This window comes from Vitis riparia, chromosome 10, assembly GCF_004353265.1.
Source record: "Vitis riparia cultivar Riparia Gloire de Montpellier isolate 1030 chromosome 10, EGFV_Vit.rip_1.0, whole genome shotgun sequence".
NCBI classification, from domain to species: Eukaryota; Viridiplantae; Streptophyta; class Magnoliopsida; order Vitales; family Vitaceae; genus Vitis; species Vitis riparia.
The window spans coordinates 13644991-13654314 of record NC_048440.1 but is presented as its reverse complement, the minus strand read 5'-3'; positions in this window follow the sequence as shown (position 1 = coordinate 13654314).

Sequence of the window (9324 nt, the reverse complement as noted above, 5' to 3'; positions counted from 1 at the left end):
GTTTTTTTTATTTAATTATTTGAGATTTTCTAAAACCATTATAAAAACAAAGTGAGATATTGTAATAAAAAATGTTGAATTGCTAGGATATATGATTTCAAGTTATTATTCAACACTAAGAATTAAGAAGAATTTTATATTTGATGTGATAAATTTTCAAGTCAAATTTGCTAATTTCTTTAGGTAATAATCAACCATTTATTTATATTTTTACGGCATATGAAATCACTACCTTAATTTTTCCCTTTTTATTTAAAATTTATTCAGATATCAATTATTAATTTCCATGAGGATCATTGTTTTACAGAACTCCTTCAAATTTAAGTTTTATTTCAAATATAGTTTAGATTTTTTTTTTTAAAAAAAAATCATTTATAGAACATAAATTTGTTTGAGAATCCAAAATGTTTTTAACTATTTTTAATGTTTTTAAATATATTTTAAAAATGAATTTTATATTTAGTATTTTATTTTTTAATCATTTTCATATTTATATAATTATTTTTAAAAATAATATTTTTGAAAACAAGTAAAAATAATTAAAAGATGTTGTTAAAAAAAAAATCTTATTTTTTGTTTTTGAAATTAAAAAAAAAAAAAAACTGTTTTTTATTTTCTAGATACCAGAACAAATAAAAGCGAGACTTGAACCAAAAATAATAATTAAATATAACACTTCATTTACTTATAATTTATAATTATCATTACATAAGATTTTTACATGAGATAAAGAGCAATATTTCTTTAGATTTTCATTGAGAATTTGATTTGATCATTCACAACAACAACATACTAGTCAAATAAACTAGATATTATAACACAAATAACTCCTAAAAATTATATTAACTTAGTAATGGGTAAGGATGAATATATCTAGGGATATATTGATAATTTGATTTTGCGGATATATCGAAAAATATCAGTTTGATGGGTGAAAATTGATCATAACTCACGAAAATATTATAAACTACTAAGAAATGATATAAGAAGTAATAATACATATATTATAATTGATATATGAAGAAATTAATATATGAATAATTTAAATTATGACATTTTATAATAATAGGTAATATTTGAAGACACATTTAATATTAAAATAATAATTTATCTACTTTATAATACATGAATAATTATTATATTTGTATTTAATTCATGAGTTTTTAATGATAAATTAAATGGAATTTGAAAATAAATATTTAAAATTAATAGATTTATTAAAATCCTATTTTAATATTTTATTTTTTTAAATGTATATAAAATTTTGGGGTAAAGATAAAATATTTATATTTTAGGCACTTTAATAATCTAGAGGCATGATTACACTAGTGGTGTATGGTCTTTTTGTAAACCTGGTTTGGGAAAGGAGAGTTAAATGGAAAATAAGTAATTTAACACAAACAATCATTGAATTGGCAAACCAAGTTCGAGTCCTACCTATGAACTTTCTCATTTTTATAGATTTGATTGTGCTTTGACCCATCGAAAAACCAAATAGGAATGCTCCATGGTGGATTTTGTTGCATTAGCGACATATAGTTGCATGGGAAATGAAAGTTAAATGGAAAAGAAGGAATTTAACACAAACAATCATTGAATTCACCAAATGAGAATTGTTCCATGGTGGATTTTGTTGCATAGGAAATGAGAGTTAAATGGAAAAGATGTAATTTAACACAAACAATCATTGAATTGGCAAACCCGGTTCGAGTCCCTACCTGTGAACTTTCTCATTTTTGTAGATTTGACTGTGCTTTGACTCATCGAAAAACCAAACAGGAATTGCTCCATGGTGGATTTTGTTGCATTAGCGACATATAGTTGCATGAGAAATGAGAGTTAAATGGAAAAGAAGTAATTTAACACAAACAATCATTGAATTCACCAAATGAGAATTGTTCCATGATGAATTTTGTTGCATTGGTGGTATATAGTTGGATGGAAAAAAAGAGTAAAATGAAAAAGGTGAGATAGCTAGCGAAAATTAAGATTGGAATGGGAAAAAACAAAGATGAGAAATGATAATAAATCATGAGAGTGAATTCCAATTAAGTTGAAAATTTTGCATAAAATGATCAAAATAATAAAATGTGAAAAGATGTTTAAGAATGGTGTTATAACCAAAGGGGATGATTAACAAAACTTGACATAGAAGAGGATTGATGTGAACTTGATTTGGTACATGAACTTGGCTACGAATTTGAGATATGACTCTTACTTGATTAGGACTAATTATAAGCACTTGACCTCCTCTAAATCGGCCATTGGGAGCTTGACCTAGAATAAGACCATCCAAAACTTGACCACTACCTCTAATTTGGTCATTAGGAGCTTGACTTAGGATGAGTCCATTAGGAACTTAACTTCTACCTCTAACTCAAGTGCACACTTGACTTAAGATAGGATTACCGAAAACTTAGAGTTTCCTCCAACTATAACTCGATCATTGGGATCTTGATTTGGAATAGGGTTACTGGGAACTTGACCTCAACCTCCAACTAGATTAGATTCATCAAGAAATTTGACCTTTACCTCTAATTGGATTAGGCTCATTAGAATTTAACCATCACCTTTAACTCGATCACTTGGGCTTGGGATAAGGGTACTTGGAACTTGACCTTCACCTCTAATTGAGATATTTTTAGGATTTTTTTTTTTTTTTTTTTGTAAAATATTATGAACAATAATTGAAAATATGAAGATAAGATCATGAAAAAAGAATTTGAACTTAACCTTTACCTTCCCCACCTCTAACTTGATTAGGGTCATTAGGAATTTGATCTCCACCTCTAGTTAGATTAAGATCATTAGAAACTTAACCTTGATTGTGAACTTAGTTAAGTTCCTTTGGATTTGATGGATGAAAGTAAAGATGAATAAATGAACCATACATGGTTAACTTAGTGAATTGGATTGAGGAAAAGTTGTTAAATGAATGAAACAGAAAAGTTAGATGTATTAGAGATAATAGAATTACAACTAAGATAAAAGGTAAGTTGGGTAAGTGAATTTGATCTAAGATATAAACTTAAAGTTGGGTAAGTGAATTTAATTGAAGTAGCTATATTAAATAAAATTGTATATGTGAGATAAAAGTGAAGATGAGTGAAAAAAATTTGATGATTTTGATTGTAATGGTATAACTATGGATTTTATAGGAAGAGAATAATGTTAAATCAATATGATGAATGAAATATAGTTTAAAGTTTATTTCAAATGGACAAAGACATCCCTCTACTATTTTACAAATAAGGTTTTAATATGAATGAGATATAAAAAAATGATGAAAAATATTTTTATCCCCAAAAAAAGGCAATTCTTATTGTTTTGAAAAGTAGGTCATTTTTAAAAAATAAAGATCATATTAATACCCTTTATCTAATAATTTTAATTTTATTTCATCAATTTATAATATTCTCTTTCTGATAAATCATACAATTTTAACATTCTATCCCTTCACCCCTACTCCTTATCTAATAATTTTAATTATATTTCATCAATCTTCGTTTTTCTTTTTAAATATATAACTCACTTTAACAACTCTCTAATAAGCCATGTAATTTTAACATTGCACTCTTTTGTCCCCCTCCACCACTCACTCTTTATCTATTAGTTTCAATTTTATTTCATTAATGTATGTTTTTCTATTTTTGATAAGTCATGTAACTCATTTTAACAATGCACACCTTCGTCTTTTTTCACTTTAACGTTGCACTCCCTTCTTCATCTAATAGTTTCAATTTCAGTTTATTAATCTATACTTTTTTCTTTATGATAAAGTATGTAACTCGCTTTTTACTTTGGATCCACTCACCTTTCCCCCCTCTTTGATAAATTATGTAATGTTTAACATTGCACCATTTCATTCCCTTCTTACTCAATAGTTTTGATTCTATTTCATCAATTTATGGTTTTCTCTCTCTCTGATAAATCATGTAACCTACTTCAACATTGTAACTCCTTGTGCTCCAGTTCTTTCACCTAATAGTTTGATTCTATGTCATTAATATTTTCTCTATGAAATCTATTAGTATTTTTTTTTTTTTTATCATTTCTTTCAAACTTCAATTACCTAATTGAGGGCTATTTTGACTTTTTTACTTCAAATATTCCAATGGTTAAAGTGATAAAATAAATTAGTGATGTTAAATAATTTTATTTATGTATAATTATGTTTTTAAATTAAATATAAATGATAAGAATATAGTAAATAAAAATTACTTTTATAAAACAAGCTTAGAATATCATATAAAAATAAAAAATATTTGTAATGTTAATTAAAATGGATAAATAAGTTATATATTTCAATTATATATAAGAAGAAACTAACATTTTTACAATATTTAAAATTTAAAAATTACATTAATTTATGTCACAAATATTAAATTATATTTTACTTCTTAAAAAAATAATAAAGGTATAAATATTTATAATATTTATAAATTATATTTATTTTTAATTATCCGCCCTACCTAGAACATTCATGTTTAACTGGGTTTACACACATTAGCTCACTTACAATGTCCCCCTTAGCTCACCCTAGTTCCGAGCCTTTTGCTCTTCTAACGTAAGCTCCAAGGCTTCATGCCAAGTCTTTATTGACATAATATGCATGCTTAAGTAGGGTCAGATAGAACCGTTATATTAAAAATTTTAAAATAAAATGAGAAAGATATGAATTATTCTCTATATCATCTAATTTATTTATTATTGAATATGAATGACAATAAGCTTAAATAATAGGGGTGGATCATGATAGGGTTGAACTATCCCGACCCCATCCAATTGGCATCTCTATTATTCGTTTAGAATATTTCAATGGAATGAATTTTGTGAGAGAATCAAATGAAAAGAAAAGTTATGATTTCATAAAATTAAAAAAAAAAAAAAGATAATATGAATAGTTTAATTAATTATTGATAATTTATATGTTTATGTGACATTTTATGTTTATAAAATTAAAAAAGTTTGATTGTGATTTTTTATTTATTTTATAAAATAAAATTTTTCTCATTATTTAGTAGGAGGCCATAAATGCATTTTTTTAGTGATAAGTCTTTGTGTGTTAAATAAAATGTATTTTAATCTATTTTGCATTCAAAAATTTAAAAGTTAGTGTTATTTTTCAAATATTTTTATTATGTTATACATTATTCCAATTTTCCCAAAATCCAATTCCTATATTAAAAATAGAAGGAATTTATAAAAAATATCGTGGAAGCATCTGTATTTTTATTTTTATTCCTTTAAACTTTCATCTTTAAAGTAATTATCAACTTGAATTGAAATCTCTAAATTTTTTTGAGTTAAAATTTAATATCTATACGAGTGAATGTATTCTATAAAACCCCCTAAGTTGACATGAAATTTACCATTTTTTCTTTAATCTAGCAAAGTCTTATTTACACTAAAAGAAAAAATTTTATATCATAATTAAGTATTTTAATTTTGTTATGTCTAGTTTCAAATAAATTCAATTTTCATTTTTAAATTGGTGGGTTTTTTTTATAATTTATTTAAGATAAATAGCTCATCTATTATAAAAAATTTATTATTATTTGCTTTTTTTTTTTACTAATATAAGAAGAATAAATTAATCCTATGGATTCAAGGTTTGTCAATATCGTTATAATTTCAAGATGAAATGGATAATTTCATTTTTATTCATTATAAGGAAAAAAAAAAGGACAATAATGACCTTTTTTACTAAATTAATAAGATCACACTTTTTTAAAACATCATCTTTTATCCTATTCAAATATGTTTAAGAAAATCTTAAATTTTCAAGAAGTGTCATCTATAATAATTATTAACTTAGGTGATTTTTTTCTATTTTATTTATTTATTTATTTATTTATTTATTTATTTATTATTATCATATATTTGATACTTGTAAAAGTGTCTTATTTGAACAATCGTGCCATTCTTTGAATCTGAATTATTTGTGATAAAAGTATTTGTTATTTAGTTCTATGACACAATTTTGTGATAAAATTATTTATCACTAATTTTTAATTTTTAATATTGAATAATTTTTACTATCAATTCCTCAACTATTTTTTGAAAAATATAGTTATTATTTATAATTATTATTGTGATGCATCACTAACAAAGTAATTTTAAAATTATAAAAGAATTTACTCTTTTATAATAAGGAACATTATCATCAAGTATTTATTTATTTATTAACGTTTATAATGAGTCACAATAAATAGTAATATTTTTAATTTATCATGAGTTTTATATTGACCATAAGAAAGTAGTATCAATGTGAGATAACTTTGATTTTTTATATACATCTTTATTAAAATAATTTTTAACTTTTATTTATTACTAAAAACATGAAATTAAAAACGAATTATTGATTTATATTGATACAATTAAATTTTTATTAAACAAGAAACAATTTATTATAAAGTTTAAAAAATGACTTAAATAACATTACTCTCTAATTAATATATATTTTAAAGATATTTTATTAGAATTTTAAAAATAGCTTTGATTTTCCAAAAAGTCAAATTAAGTGGGCCCTAAAGAAATGGAGTATGGCAAAAGAGAGGAAGGTAAGGTAAAAAAATGAGAGTGATTAAGCAAGTGAAATGAGAAAGATGGTCGATGCTAGAACTAGCAAATAAGGGAAGTTTAGGTGAGGAGGGAGGGGCTTCTCCCCCTCAGCCTAGAATCCCCATGGCCCAATTTTCTATCCCAAAAATATGCTTAAATAATGGGAGTCACTAAGGGTCATATGTCATCCCAAGCCTACCCATTTTCCAAAGCTAGTAGGTGGGCCTATTCATGGGCGGCCCACATTAAGGGCCCAAATACCAATGACGGATTTACACTCACAAGAAACACTTGATCATGTCATGTCTTGGTAAGCAGCCATGTGCATTGTGCATGTCACGTGGACATTGCCACCTTTGAAACTGCAAAGAATCAAAAAACTCTTATCAAATCTCGACGAAATTCGGGCCAAAACCCGCACTTTTCGAGAACTTTTCTTTCACACAGGGGAAAAGTCAGTTATTAAAATAAAATTAAGTAAAGGAAGGCTCCATCATCCTTGGCCGCCTACTCTAAAAGGGTTCAACTTTATCTAGCCTAAAATATTAATTTTATATCCATATATAAAATCAAAATTTCAAAATAAAACCTTTTTATACTACACTAATAATAAATAAATAAATAAATAAATTTTAATAATTTTTATTTTCAATTGCTGTTAAATATAATAATAATAATAATAATTATAAATAATCACAAATTAAGGAATTTTTAGTTGTTTTAAAATAAAATTAAGTGCCTCGAACTTCCATCAGCAAAAATTTTAACTTGTATCTCATTTCAGCTTCTCAACTGTTCAACCTCTGAAACAATAGAAAAAACATGCAATATTTAGCTTGTTGCCCATTACAGGAGGCAACTTCGTAGTTCCACTATCTATAGTTTGTACTTTATTTTAAATGAAAGGGCATATTCCCCAGGAATCTCTGTGCTGCACTGCATCTATTGTCACATTTTAATCCCAATTGGAGTTCGGAGGCTGCCGCCTTTGAGGCTTAAGCAGGAGGTGGACGTCCAGGGCCAATAGGAAGCCTACACTTAAAACTCTCAAGTCATTCAGGCATCGCCAAGTGTTTAGACATCTTAAAGGCGGAAAGATTGTAGATTAAAGGAGGTCGAGGCATGCATGAAGGGCCAGAAAACTATTTCCCAAGCCCATTAGTATTGATGCAACCATTGCAGGCTGCTTTATCATGGTTTTTGTTTCCTTGCCTGAGCACTAGTGTTATTCTCAATAAGGAAGCCATAGGGGGTCATGAGGGCAACCTCCAATAGAGTGGCCACGAATGGAGGGAGCCATATGACCTTCACCTGACCGTGTTGGGTGTTGGGTGTTGGTTCCGATGGAAGACTGAGACTGCCATGGGAGGAGTGTTGTTCTCCACATCACCTTCATATTGATTTTTTAATGATTTTTTTTTTCTTGGGGTAGGGTAAGTGTTGGATGGACCCATTTGGAGATTTTCATCCTCACTCCTACCCAGTTTGATTTGTGGCACCTATAGAAGCAGATTAAAATAAGGCTTCATGTATGAGTTGTAACAATACCGATCACAAATTCATGTAAAGTGAAACCAAACCCTAGATGGGTTTTGTACAAAAACATTTGTGGTAATTCTTCATGAAAGAGCCTGTTGTTGTCTAATGGATTCATAGAATCAATGGTTGGTGCCTTGTGACACTGCTGTCTGATTACTTGTCAATTCTAATTAACAACATTCCTACATAAGTAAGTAAAAAAATGATAGCAGGAGATATAAGATAATAATTAATTTTTATTTATATGTTGTGGGTGTGTGGATGGATGTGATCTAATTTTATTTTCAGATCATGATGGCATTCAAATGAAATTTAAGCCAGATTAATCAGGATTTCATTACGGCTGCATAAAATAAATATTTTAATGAATAAATAAATGGAGATGCATATCTCTTTACTAGAAGATGATGACCAAATTTATATATATATATATATATATATATATTATTATAAATATAATGGACATGTAGATATTCTTAAAAAATTACTAATATTTTAAATTTGAAATAAAATCTTTTTTTTATTATTATTTTATAGAATTACAAAGACGATAAACATTGCACAAAAGAAAGGTACCTCCCTTGGAACATGGCTAACAAAAAAGGGACCTTCCTTCGAACATGCTTAAGATATTGATTTGATGTTGTAACAAGATTATTCACCATATAACTTGCTCTTACCAATCATGATGCTAAGATCTTGATCCAAATACTTTAATAAAATTATCCTTTAACTTTTATGATGTGAAAGGAAGATTAAATCAACTAAGAATCATTAGATGAGAAAAAAAAATTATTAGGGTAGTTTTCAATTGGTGATGTCAATGTCAAAAAATGAAAATCATAAGATAAGAAAAAGAAAAAAATTACTTGGGTAGTTTAAATTGCACAATCTATGAAATTTGCATGATTTCATGATTGAATAAGAAAGAAAGGTAGTCAAATCCAAACAATTGAATATGCGAGGATAAATGTGATGAAAATAATATATATATATATATATATATATATATATATATATATATATATATATATATATATTTAAATTAATATCAAAGGAGAACTTTCAAATAGTTGGATCTAGAATTCATATTTTTATAGGTTGTATTGAAAAAAAAAAAAAAAGGGAAATAATTTGGCACAATAGATGTCCCATTAAAGTTCATTATTTCAAACAAATTGAAAAATGCGGATGTAAATTCATAGAAAATTACGCGTTCAA